The sequence below is a fragment of the Schistocerca nitens genome, chromosome 3 (genome assembly GCF_023898315.1).
Source record: "Schistocerca nitens isolate TAMUIC-IGC-003100 chromosome 3, iqSchNite1.1, whole genome shotgun sequence".
NCBI lineage: Eukaryota > Metazoa > Arthropoda > Insecta > Orthoptera > Acrididae > Schistocerca > Schistocerca nitens.
In genome coordinates, this window is record NC_064616.1 from 171,606,053 (window position 1) to 171,627,235 (window position 21,183).

The 21,183-nt window shown below is 42.2% G+C and overlaps 1 non-coding gene across 1 annotated transcript; it reads left to right on the forward strand.

Moving 5' to 3' along the window:
* Positions 1-3,242: 3,242 nt before the first annotated feature.
* Positions 3,243-3,313, forward strand: Trnag-gcc (transfer RNA glycine (anticodon GCC)). Its single transcript has one exon. It is a non-coding gene; the product is annotated as a tRNA-Gly (tRNA).
* The last annotated feature ends 17,870 nt before the right edge of the window (positions 3,314-21,183 follow it).

The following is a 21,183-nucleotide window of genomic DNA, read 5'->3' on the forward strand; positions in this document are numbered from 1 at the left end:
GTTGTGTCCTTTTAAAATTGAGGGTGAGACCATCCACAAAAAACCAGTCAATGAAACTCTTAAGAACCCTGTTTACCATTTCTTCTGTTGCTGTATGTGAGCTTGGATTGATTACAACACTAGTGCCATCTGCAAAAAAACTAATTCTGCTTGTTGTATATTAGCCAGAAAATCGTTTACATATGAGAGCAACAACAGCAGACCTAACACTGAGCATTTGGGAAGACCGTACGTGATTGATTTCTCCACTGGTTGGCTGTGCCATCAAAACCATAAAACTTCAGTTTATCCAGGAAAATATTGTGATTCACACTGTCAAATGCTGTAGATAGGTCACAGAAAATAACAGCTGGCTCTGTTTTGTATTTACTGCTTGTAAAATTATGTGAGTGAACATATAAATGGCACTCTCAGTAGAGCAATTATGATGAAAGCCAAACTGTGATTTGCTGACGATATTACTCGTGCTCAGGTGAGATATTATTCTAGAACACATTACCTTCTAAAAAATTTTGCAATATGGTGTCAGTTGCGAAACATGTTGATAGCTACCGAATCTCTTTTATCAGCTTTCTTCAAGAGAGGTTTAAAAGCATCTCTGGAAAAATGCCTTGAGTTAGTTATGAATTACGTATTTCAGCTAAGAGAGGGCTTGTTGTATATAAACAAAGCTTTGGTACTCTATCGGAAACTGGATGAAATCCTAATGAGCCTTTATCTTTTGAGAGATTACATAATTTCCTTAGTTTCAAAAGAAGAAGTTGCCGATACATTCATAGATTGACGGAAGAAGTCGTAACACCAAAAAATAATTAATGTAAAGTGAGGAAATTTCGGGAATACATTCGTCTAGGTAACATATTTGAATAACATTGCAAGAGCACAGGTTAATGTAAGCGCGAGATGAGCAATTGCAAATGTGAAATTTTGATACATTAGTAACCGGTGTAGCTGCCAGAATGTTAAAAGGAAACATGCGAATGTGCATCATGAAGGACGTACCCGAAACGTTCGGACACCAGACACTTATTAACAGTATGGAAAGCGATCGGACCAGGCAGTTGGCATGCCAGAAGAGGGTAAGCCAGACGAGCGTGTAGAACATTCTCCATGACAATTTTTATTAACCTTATCACATGCAGCGCGTGTAGGTCTTACTAGCGACAGACTTTCCACATCTGGAGCAGTTTTGTCACTGGTTCTTCACCAGGCAACCGCGATTCCGAGTTTTGTGTCATTCGTTCTATTCACGGATGAGGCCACCTTTACGAGGAGTAGTGTCTTCAGTTCTCATAACAGTCTGTGGGATAGTATGTAGAACCTCCATGGTAAGGTGACAGCGAATCATCAGCGTGTGGGCCGGGATAATTGGCGACCATGTTTTGAGACCAGTCTTCCTTCCGCGTCGCCTAACAGGCCGGAACTATCGGCGTTTCTTGCGGGTGACTGCCTCCTCTGCTGGAAGAAGTGCCACTGATGATTGGAAGGGTTGTGCTGCCCATTTCGCCGGTAACGTCCGGACGCATCTCAATCGTTCCTTCCCTGCTCGATGGATTGAACGAGGGGGTCCAGTAGCATGGCCTGCTCGTTCACTGTTTGAAAGTAAGTGAATAAATATTTCACACAAAACATTTATAATGTTTCGATAAAAATTTAACTAAGAAAATGATGGTCAACATAACCTCACTTTTCACCAAAAACAATATGGCTTGTAATTTGCAGAAAAAAGTTAAAATGGTCTAAAAAAGAGATCAATAATGTCCTTATAAAAGGACAGAAACACGCAAAATCTCATTAAAATTTATTTTATGTACATTTAGAAGCTGTAAATATTCAATTTAATTTTTTTCTCAGATTCATACGAAACCTGATGGGAAGGGCGGATTTCATAGAAAATATCCTGAGGATCTTATTTCCAAGACCATAAGCGAAATTGGGAATGGTTTACCACAAAGAAAATATTCGAAGAAATATGATACACCAGCAGCTGTTTGTTCAAACACTTTAAATGTTCAGGCATAGAAGATCCTACTTTTAAAAAAATTAAATCTAATGGTGGACAAACTATTTTGAGTGCCGCGGTCGAAAAGCATTTATGTAGTGGAATAGCTTATAACACGCTCTCTTAGATACTTACGACCGTAGGTGCATTGTTACGGCTTACGGTACCTTAACGGACAAGGTATCACTATGAATAAATTTAAAGACAATATGTCAGGTTACGAATTTGCCCTCTGCTTTTTCCAACGTCACAGAAGTTATTTGTCGCAACTAATATCCCAGAACATCAAGCGAACTCTGGGTGCTGTCTCTGATGATTCATAAGGATATAGCAAGCTATCTCATAAAACCTGGAAGAGACCTTACAAGTTATTTCTGCCTCCCAAAGAACTTTACACTGCAAGCTTTCTCAAAAATGTGCTGACGAAAGTTGAGAAAGGGCAGATATCTAAATGGCCACACAGAGAAGACTTGTGTGATACAGTACTAATAAACTTTGTGTTGTAGGTGTGCCGAAACATCCTAAACTATTAAGGTTCCCTAAAGTATTAAGGTGGGAACGTATGTAATTTAATGTACCTTTTCATGAGTGATAAGTGTTAAAACTGGAGAAAGTTGGTACTTAATAAAAGCTTAAGCGCCCGTTTTATCATAATTCACCTTCGTAAAATAACGTACCTTTTTAAAAATGCTTTCATTGTCCCTATTCAGCACAAAGAAAGTACATTAGAAACATACAGATAAGTTAACTAAATGTCTGTTTCTGTTGACTCCGACATTGGGGCGAATGGGAACAGTGTTTTATTAAAATAATTTACATTAAACTGTTCAAGGCCTCAGTTTGTTCTTGCGTCATCATGTAGGATTTTACGGTACTACGTATTCGAGGACCAGATATTGCATTGAGAACCGATGTAAAAAAAAAATGTAAATATCCTCACTTGAAATTAATATCATACCTGGAAAATAATTAAGTAGATATATAATGAGAAAAGAGAAACAAAAAAACGTAACTCTTCGATAACCACGCACACTGCCGCTGTATGTCTGTCGACCGCGCCAAAGTTTTTATTGGACGGTTCGTATTTGTTCACTCACTGGCGTCACAGTTGCTGTAGCTGTATGCTAATGCTTCTCTGCACCTCTATCACCACACAGACAAGACCAACACATTTTTGCTACTTTGCTTTATAATTGCTGCCGAATGTTAATATATAGGGTACCTCCACTTCACTCCTGTAGCATCGGTGGTTCAGTGGTAGAATGCTCGCCTGCCACGCGGGCGGCCCGGGTTCGATTCCCGGCCGATGCAATTATTTTGATTTCCATTCTGTTCTCATTGTCACAGAATGAAGTACGAAAGACTTATGTTTCCATTTTCTGTAGACATTTTACTGAGGACTATAAATATCTTCTAACATTAACGGTCACCTACGCACAACGCAGAATACAGAACTCCTCTCTTGTGACTAACGTTTGGAATTGTGATATGCTGAAACAATCTACGGTACTCAATGAACATACGTTTTTCAGTGCGTTAATATTAACCTGTGATCATTCCCAAACAGTATAGTGAAGCAGAAAGAGAACTCAGCAACTTACTTTGTATGTCACATTAAAAGTAGATTTCGTTATTATTGTCGCTGCCTAGAACTTGTGATAACCACACGACGGTTCATAGTGTAATGTGATCAGACGTCCTTTATTTTACGGGATCGACCCTCATTTAACTTAAGTATCCGGTTGTTCCGACAAAATATATATGGCATGTTGTGTTGTGGTCTTCAGTCCTGAGACTGGTTTGATGCAGCTCTCCATGCTACTCTATCCTGTGCAAGCTTCTTCATCTCCCAGTACCTACTGCAACCTACATCCTTCTGAATCTGCCTAGTGTATTCATCTATTGGTCTCCCTCTACGATTTTTACCCTCCACGCTGCCCTCCAATGCTAAATTTGTAATCCCTTGATGCCTCCTACCAACCGATCCCTTCTTCTAGTCAAGTTATGCCACAAACTTCTCTTCTCCCCAATCCTATTCAATACCTCCTCATTAGTTACGTGATCTACCCACCTTATCTTCAGCATTCTTCTGTAGCACCACATTGCGAAAGCTTCTATTCTCTTCTTGTCCATACTAGTTATCGTCCATGTTTCACTTCCATACATGGCTACACTCCATACAAATACTTTCAGAAACCACTTCCTGACACTTAAATCTATACTCAATGTTAACAAATTTCTCTTCTTCAGAAACGATTTCCTTGCCATTGCCAGTCTACATTTTATATCCTCTCTACTTCGACCATCATCAGTTATTTTACTCCCTAAATAGCAAAACTCCTTTACTACTTTAAGCGTCTCATTTCCTAATCTAATTCCCTCAGCATCACCAGACTTAATTCGACTACATTCCATTATCCTCGTTTTGCTTTTGTTGATGTTCATCTTATATCCTCCTTTCAAGACACCGTCCATTCCATTCAACTGCTCTTCCAAGTCCTTTGCTGTCTCTGACACAATTACAATGTCATCGGCGAACCTCAAAGTTTTTACTTCTTCTCCATGAATTTTAATACCCACTCCGAATTTTTCTTTTGTTTCCTTCACTGCTTGCTCAGTATACAGATTGAATAACATCGGGGAGAGGCTACAACCCTGTCTCACTCCCTTCCCAACCGCTGCTTCCCTTTCATGTCCCTCGACTCTTATAACTGCCATCTGCTTTCTGTACAAATTGTAAATAGCCTTTCGCTCCCTGTATTTTACCCCTGCCACCTTCAGAATTTGAAGGAGAGTATTCCAGTCAACATTGTCAAAAGCTTTCTCTAAGTCTACAAATGCTAGAAACGTAAGTTTGCCTTTTCTTAATCTTTCTTCTAAGATAAGTCGTAAGGTTAGTATTGCCTCACGTGTTCCAACATTTCTACGGAAACCAAACTGATCTTCCCCGAGGTCCGCTTCTACCAGTTTTTCCATTCGTCTGTAAAGAATTCGCGTTAGTATTTTGCAGCTGTGACTTATTAAACTGATAGTTCGGTAATTTTCACATCTGTCAACACCTGCTTTCTTTGGGATTGGAATTATTATATTCTTCTTGAAGTCTGAGGGTATTTCACCTGTCTCATACATCTTGCTCACCAGATGGTAGAGCTTTGTCAGGACTGGCTCTCCCAAGGCCGTCAGTAGTTCTAATGGAATGTTGTCTACTCCCGGGGCCTTGTTTCGACTCAGGTCTTTCAGTGCTCTGTCAAACTCTTCACACAGTATCGTATCTCCCATTTCATCTTCATCTACATCCTCTTCCATTTCCATAATATTGTCCCCAAGTACATCGCCCTTGTATAAACCCTCTATATACTCCTTCCACCTTTCTGCCTTCCGATCTTTGGTTAGAACTGGGTTGCCATCTGAGCTCTTGATATTCATACAAGTGGTTCTCTTCTCTCCAAAGGTCTCTTTAATTTTCCTGTAGGCAGTATCTATCTTACCCCTAGAGAGACAAGCCTCTACATCCTTACATTTGTCCTCTAGCCATCCCTGCTTAGCCATTTTGCACTTCCTGTCGATCTCATTTTTGAGACGTTTGTATTCCTTTTTGCCTGCTTCATTTACTGCATTTTTATATTTTCTCCTTTCATCAATTAAATTCAATATTTCTTCTGTTACCCAAGGATTTCTACTAGCCCTCGTCTTTTTACCTACTTGATCGTCTGCTGCTTTCACTACTTCATCCCTCAGAGCTACCCATTCTTCTTCTACTGTATGCCTTTCCCCCATTCCTGTCAATTGTTCCCTTATGCTCTCCCTGAAACTCTCTACAACCTCTCGTTCTTTCAGTTTATCCAGGTCCCATCTCCTTAAATTCCCACCTTTTTGCAGTTTCTTCAGTTTCAATCTGCAGTTCATAACCAAGAGATTGTAGTCAGAATCCATATCTGCCCCTGGAAATGTCTTACAATTTAATACCTGGTTCCTAAATCTCTGTCTTACCACTATATAATCTATCTGATACCTTTTAGTATCTCCAAGACTCTTCCAGGTATACAACCTTCTTTTATGATTCTTGAACCAAGTGTTAGCTATGATTAAGTTATGCTCTGTGCAAAATTCTACAAGGCGGCTTCCTCTTTCATTTCAATACCGCCAACTGAGGCCTGCAAAAGCTTTCTGAGTGGTGAAACAGCAATCAAAGAACAGGATTTTCAAAGAATATGCAAAGTGAGAAGCTTATCTGAATCCTAAAACTTGGGAGATTACTAGATCCCACCTGTTTATGTGAACTCATCTGGCTGGCCCTGGGACACAGCAAAAACCACCAACATAAATTGCAACTTAACATGTTTAACAGCGTCGTATCAGAAGAGGTATCATTTACTGCTATCATAGACATGCAGTTGAAAACGACAGGTGCATTGCTAAGTATGATAAAATAAGAATGACATCGGTCTATGTTAATTGTCTGTACAGCTGGGCCTTGATGCAACGCCTACCACCCTCTTGAGTTTGTGTGCCCGCCTGTCGACGGTTTCGGTATAATGAGCGTAACTGATGACTCAAATTGGTTCAAATGGCTCTGAGCACTATGCGCCTTAACTTCTGAGGTCATCAGTCGCCTAGAACTTAGAACTAATTAAACCTAACTAACCTAAGGACATCACACACATCCATGCCTCCGGCAGGATTCGAACCTGCGACCGTAGCGGTCGCTCGGCTCCAGACTGTATCGCCTAGAACCGCACGGCCACTCCGGCCGGCCCTGATGATTGAGATGTGGGCTCTATCTTAGAAGTAGATCTTGAGTACCGTAATGAATTACATGATCTCCAATGAGATCGCCGGCTTATGTGGCGCTTCAGTCTGGAACCGCGCGACCGCTACGGTCGCAGGCTCGAATCCTGCCTCGGGCATGGATGTGTGTGATGTCCTTAGGTTTAAGTAGTTCTAAGTTCTAGGGGACTGATGACCTCAGATATTAAGTCCCATAGTGCTCAGAGCCATTGTCTTTCCACTGAAATCTACCTTCATGTACAGAGAAAGTTGTACTGTCACGTAGCAACAACAAGCCGAACATTCCAAAGAAGGTCATTTCCACAAACTACAATAAGAAAAATTATGTAATTCGTAACAGAAATTTACAGCAGTATCTTAAGAATCAGCTTATTATATGCAAAATTCGCTGCAAATTGTCATTCCGTCATTCAGCCTGAATGAACCAGTATATAGGTATTAATGCTTGAATACAAAGAACGACTGATGAACAACAGCATTTTCGGCAAAATTATTCACAATGTGTGGAAAATGAGCGTCATGAAACTGGTAACGAAGTCTAACACATCCTCAATTTATTATATAAACAATAATAATTTCCACAGAGAACTTTTAGTGTCACAAACGTGGAAAATTAAGAAACTAATGCACACTCTACATAATCTTCCACACTTTTCACAGCATTGTCTATAGCAAATAGAAGTTTTAAGCGAGTTGATATTCTGCCTTAAGAAAATCAAAACGGCGCTAAATAGGATTCTGCAGGCATATTGAGTACAAAGTGAATACTATATCTTTAATGGCCGCAATCGAAACGTTTCTCATACTGGAACAGAAACAGTTCTGTGTAGTAAACACACTACTCCCCATTAAAATTGCTACAACACGAAGATGACGTGCTACAGACGCGAAATTTAACCGTCAGGAAGAAGATGCTATGATATGCAAATGATTAGCTTTTCAGAGCATTCACACAAGGTTGGCGCCGGTGGTGACACCTACAACATGCTGACATGAGGAAAGTTTCCAACAGATGTCTCATACACAAACAGCAGTTGACCGGCGTTGCCTGGTGAAACGAAATGCGTACCATCACGTTTCTGACTTTGATAAAGGTCGGATTGAAGCCTATCGCGATTGCGGTTTATCGTATCGCGACATTGCTGCTCGCGTTGGTCGAGATCCAATGACTGCCAGCAGAATATGGAATCGGTGGGTTCAGGAGGGTAACACGGAACGCCGTGCTGGATCCCAACGGCCTCGTATCACTAGCAGTCGAGATGCCAGGCATCTTATCCGCATGGCTGTAACGGATCGGGCAGCCTCGTCTCGATCCCTGAGTCAGCAGATGGGGACGTTTGCAAGACAACAACCATCTGCACGAACAGTTAGACGACGTTTGCAGCAGCATGGACTATCAGCTCGGAGACCACGGCTGCGGTTACCCTTGACGCTGCATCACAGACAGGAGCGCCTGCGGTGGTGTACTCAACGACAAACCTGGGTTCACGAATGACAAAACGTCATTTTTGCGGATGAATCCAGGTTCTGTTTACAGCACCATGATGTTCGCATCCGTGTTTGGCGACATCACGGTGAACGCACATTGGAAGCGTGTATTCGTCATCGCTATACTGGCGTATCACACGGCGTGATGGTATGGGGTGCCATTGGTTACACGTCTCGGTCACCTCTTGTTCGCATTGACGGCACTTTGAACAGTGGACGTTACATTTCAGATGTGTCACGACCCGTGGCTCTACAGTTCATTCGATCCCTGCGAAACCCTACATTTCAGCAGGATAATGCACGACCACATGTTGCACGTCCTGTACGGGTCTTTATGGACACAGAAAATGTTCGACTGCTGTCCTGGGCAGCACATTCTCCATATCTCTCACCAACTGAAAACGTCTGGGCAATGGTGGCCGAGCAACTGGCTCGTCACAATACGCGTCACTTCTCTTGATGAACTGTGGTATCGTGTTGAAGCTCATGGGCAGCTGTATCTGTACACGGCATCCAAGCTCTGATGACTCAATGCCCAGGCGTATCAAGGCTCTTATTACGGCCAGAGGTGGTTGTTCTGAGTACTGATTTCTCATGATCTATGCACCCAAATTGCGTGAAAATGTAATCACATGTCAGTTCTAGTATAATATATTTGTCCAATGAATACCCGTTTATCATCTGCATTTCTTCTTGGTGTAGCAATTTTAATGGCCAGTGGTGTACATTCATACCTAGCGCACCCTTTCTCTGACGTTGCGTTGCGTGGATCATCTTTCTGCGCGATGCCGTCACGTCGCGTTGTTTCCTCTCGTAATGCAGCTTGCCTTGCCATGCTGGACATCACTATCTTCTCTTTTCTCTCCCACGACGTCTTCTCGACGATCGTTCGCTGAGTTTCGCTCGCGAAAGGTTCGTAACTTTGGACGCGATTTGTATATTCCGCTACGTGAACTTGTTGCGATAGGCGACACACTTTCCACGTTACGCCACTCGCACTGTTTTAATGTTCCTGCCAGCAAATCACTAATTTCCGTCACTTTTTATAGTTATTGTTCACGTTCCGCTTCCTTTACCGTTGAATTTTCTTCCAAACTGCACTTCCTGTTCCTCACACAAATTTGTAATAAATAGTGTCTTCCGGCGTAGGTTATCCAGCTGCGATCGTATTTCACACTCTAAAGATGACTGATACATCCACTGCAATTTATCCGAATGCAGCCAGTTCATCACACGCAAGGGATGCCAAACGCTAGAACTTGCACTTTAACTAAACCTCCAGAAATGTCTCAAGTTTAGCCAGTGTTATAAAAGGCGTAAAGTAAGTCTTGCCCTGATTTAAAAAAATTATAACAGAATAACAGTTTGACATAACAAGTTAACCGAGCGAGGTGGCGCAGTGGTTAGCACACTGGACTCGCATTCGGGAGGACGACGGTTCAATCCCGTCTCCGGCCATCCTGATTTCGGTTTTCCGTGATTTCCCTAAATCGTTTCAGGCAAATGCCGGGATGGTTCCTTTGAAAGGGCACGGCCGATTTCCTTCCCAATCCTTCCCTAACCCGAGCTAGCGCTCCGTCTCTACTGACCTCGTTGTCGACGGGACGTTAAACACTAACCACCACCACCACCACCACCACCATAACAAGTTACATTTGGTGCCGTTACATAGGTTAGTGTTACTATGTGTCGTGACCAATAGATGGCGCCAGTGCTCCACAACACTGACGCGGTCTGTTACGTCACGTTAGTTGCTGGCGAAATGGCGTCGAAGCAGGACAAAGTGCAATGCGTGTTTGGTTTCACGAAACGGAGTCGCCCATCAGTGTTCAGCGTAAATTTCGGGCTTCTTATGGGCACAGCCCATCTGACGTTAAATCAATAAAGCGATGGTATGCAAAGTTTAACGAAACAGGCAGCTTTGAAGATCGTCCTCGAACCCTCTGCCAGGCACTTAAATCTGATTTGCAGAGTATCCATGTAGATGTAAATGAAGTGGCAGGCCTCGTGTAAGTGCCGCTGTGGCCGAGCGGTTCTAGGCGCTTCAGTCCGGAACCACGCGGCTGCTACGGTCGCAGGCTCGAATCCTGCCTCAGGCATGGATGTGTGTGATGTCCTTAGGTTAGTTAGGTTTAAGTAGTTCTAAGTCTAGGGGACTGATGACCTCATATGTTAAGTCCCATAGTGCTTAGAGCCATCTGAACCATTTTTAGCCTCGTGTGAGTGATGCAACTGTTGATCGCGTTCGGCAATCGTCTCAACGGCCGTCTAAATCGACTAGTCAAGCATCAGCGAATTTGGGAAGAAATTGATTTCCAATGGAATGTGTGCGGCATAACCAACGGAAGCCACATACAATATCTTTAGTTTAAGGTAAAAAACTTGATGTGTTTCCGTACAAAATAACACTAAACCCAGCTCTACATCTTCTTTCAATAAATTTATATGAATTTTTAAAGTTGTAAAGTCCTTTTTGAAACATCCTGTATTTTCTGTGTGCTTGACATTCAAAGCTCAAAGTATGGTTACACAACCGTATGCTTCTATAATAAGACTAATGAAAAAGTCGTAACCGAGCGAGGTGGCGCAGTGGTTAGCACACTGGACTCGCATTCGGAAGGACGACGGTTCAGTCCCACGTCCGGCCATCCTGATTTAGGTTTTCCGTGATTTCCCTAAATCGCTCCAGGCAAATGCCGGGATGGTTCCTTTGAAAGGGCACGGCCGACTTCCTTCCCCATCCTTCCCTAATCCTATGAGACCGATAACCTCGCTGTTTGGTCTCTTCCCCCAAACAACCAACCAACCAAAAAGTCGTAACTTAGATGTGCGAACATCCAGTCGTGTGAGAACCAATGCCTAGGCGATTTATGTCATGCGCCGTAAAAGGATATGGTTAATTGCTGTTCAAGAGAACGAAACGTAATCATTTGCCATTCACTATAAGGAAAGCTGCCAACAGGTACACATCAGATATATTCAAGTCTGCTGCAAAATGAAACTGTTCAATTTTACAAAAACTTGTCAAAAAATGTAAAAAATATTTTTAACTGATTTCCAGCTGATCGTTTTACAGATAATTCGGGCATCTCTTCCCGTTACTGCATATCTCTAAGTTTTCTAAAATATCTAGTTTTTTCCCCTATGGATTTCATGCAGGATTATTATATTACGACGTATGTCAGTAGTTTTACGTTTCTCACCACGAAGGTGATCCCTGAAAGAAGTACTGTTATGACTGCTGGTATGTTCTTCAAATCTTTAGAAGGAGTGTCTTCCTACCAGTTCAGCGTAAAAGCCGTTATATTCACCACACTTTTATTTATACACTCGTGATTTACTGCACTTGCCTTCGTTACTCCTCCTTATTGTCTAAGTTTTGATTTCAAAGTATTAGGAGTCCTAAATGCAAGGATAACATTTGATTTTCCGGAATTCTCATTCAGTTTTATTTGAAATCTGCCCTCTATATGTCATAGGAATATATTTTAATTTAGGTTTTGATTTTATATTGGGTTAGTTTTCAGTGACATTTTCCATTTTTTTTTTTTTTTACTAAGCTACTTACTTAGTTTTCTATAAAGGTCTTCGACCAAACCACGAGGGTAGCCATTAGCAGGTGCAACGTGTTTAGGGGTCAACAATTCTTGCTCTGTACTTTCCACATTCAATGGAAATCTTCTAATTTTAGGCAACATCGTATTGAAATACGCACCTTTGTTACGTGTTGGCTTACATTATGCAGCATTAACACTGATGAGCGACCAGTGCCCACCGCAAGGTTGAATGGTTCCCAGTGGTGTCGCGGTTACGTGATGCAGTAAGGAAAGAATGTAAGCGGAAGTGAGACGACTGGGCAATCATTATAGCGAAGATACGGGCCACAAATACGGCAACCTACTGATATAAGGAAACACAATTATTGTTTCTTCCATTAGCGCAGATGGAAATTCTGCCTCATTCATTACGTGTTTCATGACCTCCGTGTGTTGACCTATTATCTCCAACTAGACGAGGTAGGATTCGAGCGGAATGCCGTCGGCACACAGTGTTCTTCCTTCGTCGCTGCTCTTTATTATGTCTTTGACTTCTTGATCGGCGCTCTGTCAGCAGCGTCCTGTTTGTATCTATTAGTATCCGTCTTGTTTGCTACAGTATGTTTGCATTTAACGCATTGTTCGTTTCTTTCATTTGGAAGAGGTCTTCGAAATATTCTCCGATTTGCCCTTTTACTTCTACTTTTAAATGTTTTTCCTCCTTTGTAAATTTGTTGTTCACTCTATCTCTGTATCTACTGAGGTGTTGTGTTATGACAGGGCCGGCCACGGTGGCCGAGCGGTTCTAGGCGCTTCAGTCCGGAACCGCGCGACTGCTGCGGTCGCAGGTTCGAATCCTGCCTCGGGCATGGCTGTGTGTGATGTTAGGTTTAAGTAGTTCTAAGTTCTAGGGGACTGATAACCTCAGATGTTAAGTCCCATAGTGCTCAGAGCCATTTGAACCATTTGTTATGACAGGTTTGTTTTCTACTTCACCGTAGGTTCCGCTGCTGGTGATCACAGCTCTTAGTTGCTTGCGCTTCATCTGCATGAGTTTTGCTTTAATTCTCCGTACTCGAAGAAGAAGTAGTGGTCGTGGATTCAGAACGTCTTTAAGGCAGTGTGACTATAATTCTGCTGTGCTTCTTCTCTAAAAGGACTTCTCTGCAATGGTATGATGCCGATATTACATCGTGGCAGTTTTAGGCGGGGAGTGTTTTTAACTATGACTGCGTAAGATACTAGTAAAACTAGGGCCTCAACTACCAACTGCCAACCGTAGACACTACCAAATTATTAAACTACTAAATCATTAAAACAAAAGGCGTCTTTCGTTGCGACGGAATCTTCTCATGAAATTTCAGACCAGTTTTCTTCTCCGATTGCGAAAACATTCTGTTGGCACGCACCTACATAGGGAGAAATCAGGGCTCGCACAGAAAAATTTAAGTGCCCGCTTTTTCCGCGCGCCGTTACAGAGTGAAACGGTAGAGACAGTTTGAAGGTGGTTCACTGAACCCTCTGCCAGGCACTTTATTGCGAAGAAACGAGTAATCACATAGATTTAGATGTATTGTATTATGTATTGAAACGGGGACCCAGAAACGACGGAGAGGCTTCGTCCCGCCATAGACATCTGTGGTTCACAATCCCACAACAGACCACAGCAGTCCACCCACCCCACCGCCGCCCCACACCAAGCCCAGGTTTATTGTGCGTTTCGGCCCCCAGTGGACCCCCTCTCTTGAACGTCTCATACCAGACGAGTGTAACCCCCAATACTTGCGTGGTAGAGTAATTATGGTGTACTCGTACATGAAGGCAGTGTTTGTGCGGCAATCGCCGACGTAGTGTACCTGAGGCGGAATAAGGGGAAGCAGCCTGCATTTGCCGAGGCAGATGGAAAACCGCCTTAAAAACCATCCACAGGCTGGCTGGCACACCGGACCTCGACACAAATCCGCCGGGCGGATTCGTGCCGGGGACCGGCACGCCTTCCCGCTCGGGAAGCAGCGCGTTAGGCCGCGCGGCTAGCTGGGCGAGCAGATGTAGATGTACTCGAAAATGTTTTGTGTTGTGCATTTTTTTAATTTTATTTTGGAATTAGTGAAGAGACTAATCCTGGTGCATAAAAGGATTCGAATGCGAGTCTCACCACAACGAAAGTAATCAGCAATGACTGTTATGTCAGTTCTGCTTTCGTGGAAGTAAAGAACGCGAACATAGAATGGCAGTCTTCCAGAGGGAGGCGGGGCTTATTAAGTTCTCGTTTGTTTACGGTGGCGGCTGACTGCAAGGACATACTGTCCGCATAATAACGAATTAACCGACTTTCGCAACATTTGTTTTTTCCTACTACCCATCAGTACGTCGCAGTGCTGTATCGGGTCCGCTGTGCCAGGTGTTCTAGCCACGTGGCTGCTATTTCTTTCCGTAGTGGCCGGTGTTCAACTTCCAGCAGTCTCTCGCTCCAACAATCATTTCTCTCTGGAAGCCTATGCCGAATTCATACCAGTAGTGGTCCGAGGTTATTACAGGGCACACCTTTAAACGCGATACGTTGTCGGATACTACTCTGTTCACGTAAATTTTATCCAGTCTACTTCTACCATTGTTGTAACTGAGCCGTCACAGCGGCTGTCGATTCCAGAGAGATCTGCGCGCAACGCTAGCGGCAACTATAGTTGAATACGTACGCTCCAAGAGAAGCAGCGCCATAGTATAGTATAGTTCGCAAACTTCGTTTAGGGGGGAGCGCGAAGTTTACGAAGTAAAACCAGCACGGCCGCATTAACCCTTTCGCTGCTACAGAGACGTGCTCCCCGCATTCCGCGCTGTGCGCGATTTTGGCATCACTGCACTGCTCGCCTGTGCTGACACATGGTGTTCTGACTGCTTTGACACACTTATCATTCGATTTCACAAAAACTATTTGGCTCAAAAATTTGATTTTTACACATCTTCTTGACTGATACCTTCCCCCCATAAATGACTTAATTTTGTTTGGATGTTCAACGCAGTTATTGTGCAGCATTAAATGTAATAAACCATTGCACGAAATTTTGAAGAGTTTGCAGAGGTAAAAGTCCATAGCATATACTTTCCGTATGGTCGATTTAGTTGCCACAATGTTGAGAATGAAATGTGAACAAGATACCTAAATTTCATATAAAATTTACTGTATAACAATGTCTCATTTAACTACCAGATGGGTGTCGTATGTAATATTGAGAAATATTCCGTCTTTCGCGACTGTAATAAAAGTTTTGTTTATACCAGAGTCATTTCGCTTTTTTCTAAAAAGTTCTGATTAAAACAAAATTGGCGAAGTACACAAAACTGAATTGTGGACGTAATAAAACATAGAAACTAAAATATATTTTCAATGAGGCGCAGTGCGCAAACAATTTGTGTTTGTCACAACGGACAGCAAATACTTGCCAAAACATAGATCAGTCGACGAAAACATTGAATATGATGATGTTGCCAAAGCAGCAAAGCAAGGAATTGCGTCAGACAATAAAGTAGCTCGGCAACGTACGAGCCGAAATTCTGCAAAAATAATACTTTTAATACTGTCGCAAAGAATATATCTCAATATGAATAGTAAAAGAGTGACTGCGGAAGAGAAGATATACAAACAAAACAGATAACATGAGTATTGTATTTGTGCCTTTTCATTGTTTATAATTGCTGTGAAAAGAAATATTGGAGGACAAAATTAGAAAAACCGAAAACTTTTGATTATAATGAAGAAGCGACAAAGCACTAGAAATTTCAAAAAATTACATTCAAACGAATAAAATTCATGAAGTGAGACACTTCGATATTGTTTTTAAATAAAGAAAATATTAAGCATCGAACAATGTTTGAACTTAGAACCTTCAACTCACCAGTCAAACACCTCAACTATTACGCTAACGCTGCTCATCATTCAAATGATCTCCTGGAAGACTCTAAAATATCACGCAAATTACCGACAAACACTGTTGGTATGACTATGAATTATTCACGTTTCGTCGAAGTACAATAGGAAATAAACAATTACCGCTGTCCGTTATTGCGAAAAAGTGGTTCGTGAGAATGATACAAACACCTTTCCTTGCTATCGCCTGAATTAGGAGTCTTATTGCTTGTTTGGTTTAGTTAATTAATAGAATATGAAGCAATTGGTATAAAGAATGCTTTTTCCAAACTTTCTATAAAAGACATTGCTTTTGTTCAATTACTGTATTTATGACTGAACATTTCTAAAACTGAAGCCACTCGCCCGTTATCTACACTGCAGTCGAGCTCTGGCAACGTCGTTCTCTGTTCATTGGCTGACTGTGTTTTGTGACGTCAGATGCACAGAACGAACCTAAACTCGGCCGCCGTCGTAAATGCCGCGCACTATAGGGACCTCTGACGTAAAGAAAACTTTAGCCACGCCTGCTACAGGTAGCTGCAGTGGGAGAGACAGGCAGAAGGAAAGTGTCCGTAGAGAAGAAAGGAAGTAGTCTCCCAAGTGAGAGGAAGGAAGCAACACGGTACAGCGTGGAACCAAATTAGCAGCGAGTGTGCTTCGTTTGCGCCACGTTGTCCAAGTTTCCCCTCGCTGACGCGACGCCTGTGAACCGAGGAAGGCACGTGACTGTGGTTGAGGTGCGCTGCCTTCCGTTGTATCCAGGCCGGCAGCGCGGCAAGCGGCGACGCCAGCGGCAAGCGTTTTCCGCAGTAGAAGCGGCAGGCCGAGTTTAGGTTCGTTCTGCGCATCTGACGTCACAAAACACAGTCAACCAATGAACAGAGAACTACGTTGCCAGAGTTCGACTGCAGTGCAGAGCACGGACGAGTGTCTTCAGTTTTAGAAACGTCCAGTCATAAATAAAGTAATTAAACAAAAGCAATGTCTTGATAGCAGACATTCTATAAAAGAATGTTTGGAAAAAGCATTCTTCATACCAGTTGCTTCATATTCTATTAATTAATTAAACCAAACAAGCAGTAAGCCTCCTAATTCAGGCGATAGCAAGGAAATTCATTCTCACTAACCGCTTTCTCGCAATAAAGAACAGCAGTAATTGTTTATTTCCTGATGTACTTCGACGAAACGTGAGTAATTCACAGTCATACTAACAGTGTTTGTCGGTATTTTGCGTGACACTTTAAAGTCCTCAAGGAACTCTCTTGAATGACGACCTATGTTAGCGTAATGGTTAAGGTGTTTAGCTACGTAGTGGAAGGTTCTGTGTTCAAACCTTGTTTTGTGCTTAATATTTTCTTTATTTAAAAACAATATCGAAGTGTCTTACGTCATGAATGTTATTCGTTTGAATGTAATTTTTTGAAATTTGTAGTGGCAACTAAAATCGACCATACGGAAAGTATACGCTGTGGACTTTTACCTCCGCAAACTCTTCAAAATTTCGTGCAATGGTTTACTACATTTAATACTGCACAATAACTACGTTGAACATCGAACCAAACTAAGTCATTTATGGGGGGGGGGGGGGGGGGGGAGGTATCAGTCAAGATGTGTAAAAATCAAATTTTTGGGCCAAATACTTTTTGTGAAATCGAATGATAAGTGTGTCAAAGCAGTCGGAACACCATGTGTCTGCACAGGCGAGCAGTGCAGTGATGACAAAATCGTCTCTGTAGCAGCGAAAGGGTTAATGCGGCCGTGGTGGCTTTACTTCATAAACTGCGCGTTCTCCCCTAAACGAAAGTTTGCAAACTATACTATACTATGGCGCTGCTTCTCTTGGCGCGTGCAACTGGCAACGCAGCAATCTCACGCGTCTGGGCGGGCATGCGCGAACCGCCAAGATAAAAGAATTGAACTATAGCGGTAGCCAATGACCGACCGCCACTGCGGTATGGGTTGGGACACACTGAAACGCCCGCTGCATTTGCTTAGGTGCATTTGCTTAACTATACCGTGAACCTGCATGAAAGAAAGACGTAGTTGGGTGAAGACATACCAGTTTTTTTTTTTTTAATTTTCTTAACGACGCACTCTGTCATCTATTTCATTATTCATGTTTTGTTATTTCACCGTAAACAGATTTGAAGATTACTGTTCTTAACTATTTACTATCTCATTTAGAAAACCTATCGCCCTGGAACGGAAACTTAGTGTTTCTTTCATAACAGCATTTAGTATTGCAGATTGCAGTACCTAAACGCAGTTTACTATAATGATAGTACATTACCTGTTATGTGGTAGTCATTTATTTATAATTGAAAACGTCTGACAGTTGATTCTCAGTATTTGCTGTGTTAAGATCATGTATTTTAACCACCCCTTGAGACTACCAATGAAATAGTATAACCAAACTCAGCTCCATCTCTAAACTGCTATTAACATTATCATTACCAAGACAGACATAAAGCTAACACCCTCACAAAAGTGATACAAGTTTACATGCCTACCTACATCACAGATGATGAACAGATTGAAACAGTTTACGAGAAAAGCGATGTTTTCCTACTACTTTCGTTTCCTATACCTGCTAACGAATTCCAATTTCTCATCGCATTTTAAATTTTTGTCCCTCTTAACTACCTGGTTAAGAGAGACAAAAATTTAAAATGCGATGAGAGATTGGAATTCGTTAGCAGGAATAGAAAACGAAAGTAGTAGGAAAACATAGGGTTGGCGGAAGGGGTGAAAGGGGAATCCAGCTGAGAGAATTTTCGCACAGAACGTAATTTAACCAAAGCCAACACCTTGCTTAAGAATCATGAACGCAGGATGGATATTTGGAACAGAGTTTTCGAAACCAGAGTTTAATTTTGAGACAGAGTTTTCGAAACCAGATTTTAAACTGTAGGACATTTCTCGGTGCAGACGCAAATCTACGATAATTTACTGGTTATGAACTGCAGTTTACAACTAGAGAGATAGTAAATGGTAGCAAATTAAGGAGACAGAACTTGAGTAAGTTAAGATTCAGAGTTTTTCGACAATCTTAAAGGGACCGTTAGGCGACGAATGACTGAAACAGAGGAAGGAATCCACAACAATACGAACGGATCTCTTTGAGAAAAGAAGTGGTGGATGCAGCAGAAGATGAATATGGGAAAAAAGATGCAGTAGAAATCCTTGGATATAACATGATATACTGAATTGAATTGACAACAGGGAAAATATAAAATGCAGCAAATAAAGTAGGACATAAAAAAACTACGTTGACAGAGTCCAAAGTCGCAACTGTGATTTTGTACTTGGGAAACACAGATGCCGAAACCAAATAAGAAAAATAGGAAAGAAAACTTTGCTCAAAAGAGAATCAACTGTCAAGAGCTCATTTGGAAAGCCAAAGATAAGCAAAGAAGAAAAGGTCAGATGATGGAAGGAATATGTAAAAAAGAGAATGGGGCGGGACAGGGGCGGGGCTATGTGAAATGTTTGAACACGCAAGGCGATACCGATCTTACCACTTAACTTCGTAGACACCAGACTGAAGAAAGGCAAAGCTGTGTTTATAGCATATGTATATTTAGAGAAAGGTTTTGACACTCTTAACTGAAAGACGCTCTTTGAACCTCTGGAGGTATCGGCCGAAAGACACGGAGATACAAGATGTTCTACATCTTGATTTTCTGGAGCAAAGATGAGTCCCAAAGTTTTATGTTAAATGGGGGGAAAACCTTAAAGGAAACATTTCAGCCTTTGAAACACGCTTACAGAGATGATGCTCTGGGTCGTATGCTATGTTACAAATGGTTTTCACGATTTGAAACTGGTCGTTAGTCGATTGAAGATGATCCTCAACCGACAAGGCCTTCCTCTTCAACTGTTGACTTACACATTCAGAAAGTCAACGATCTGGTGTCCGCAAATCGCTGATTCACAGTTTTGCAACTATTACATGGAAAAAATTCACAAAAAGAGACCAGAGATGTGTCGAGACAACTCACGATTTTTGCACCACAACAATGTGCCCTCATACTCAGCTTTGCCAGTTAATTAGTTTCGCGCAAAAGTTCAGACGACTGTCTTCCTGTAGCCACCATACTCGCCAGGCCTGGCTCCTTAATTAGAGAATTAAAATCAGTGCTAAAAGGATGTCATTTTCAGAATAATGATGACATCAATGCAACTTTATCACAGACCTTAAAGAACATCCAAAATGCTTACGTCCAGGACTGCTTCATGAAATGGAAACACTGCTGGGAAAAGTATGTGAGTAGGGGAGAGAAGTACTCTCAAGGGGCAAAGAAAAATAACCTGTAAAATAATAATAGAGTTTATAAACCGAAAACAAAGTTTGGTTATTTTCTGAACATTCCTTGTATGTTCTAAATATAGAATCTGGTCATAAGTAAAAAATACACTTGCAATGTGGTGATAGTCATCTACAAAAAAGCACTGGAGCACTGCAGTTTCACTTAAAATCTGATGGACCTGCAATGGGTGAGAAGTATTTATCGAGGAGAGAATATGGTCCAAAGGGTTGAGGGGTTTGAGTAAAAAGATAGCAGTCTGTTAGGTAGGGAAGCTATAGAGATGGTTGCTAGGAGTTGAGGTGGATAGTGAGAATGCAAATGGTGGAAAGGCAGAGGGTGAGAAATAGTGTGTGTTGGGAGGGTAGTGGTTAGAAGAGAGAAGGAATGGGGATGGATAGAGAGGTAAAGGGAGAGAGGAGCGCTGATGTGCAGTGGAATAGGCGTGGAAGAGTTGAAGTCGGTAGGAGGAGTAAATATCGAGGCGATCTCACTGTCTGGGGGAGGGAGTTGGCTGAAGTTTCGTTGGTATGGGATATGGAGTGTGTGTAGGTGTAGGCACGGAGGGATGTGTCCGTGAAGGCGTGAAAGCATATAAGGGTTGGTGATCAGAGAGGAGACAATCTAGTTGGCAGATAGTATATGAGATGTGGAGATTTTCTGTGTGTGTGAGGAGAGATAGGAATTTCATGAGATGGTAGCGAATTCATGTGGGGGAATGTAAACGGATGCAAAAAGCCAGATGGAGTGCGTGGCGTTCGAGGATTGGGACGGACTTGTAGAACTTTTGTGAGGCAGAGATCCATGCAACATTCGCGTGGCACATGCAACCAAACATGTGGAGTTATATGTCTGACAGAATGACATATTTATGAGAGTAGAGCTTCGAAACCCAGCTGTGCAAGACATTGCCGGGACGAAAAAACGCTGCTGTCACCAACAACAGAGTGCAGCACCATCTAGCGAACAAAATGGCTCGCTGTCCTGTTCATAAACAGATTCCTCTATCAGCTGCTGAATGATTTCCAAGTATACATGCTAGTGGTCACTGTGCCGACGGAGGGGAGCTGCACCCCAGTTCATGTCAGTTTAGCAAGACATGAAAACAATTTGGAGGCGTAAAGTGTCCTTTTCGCGAGACATTACTGAGGAAGG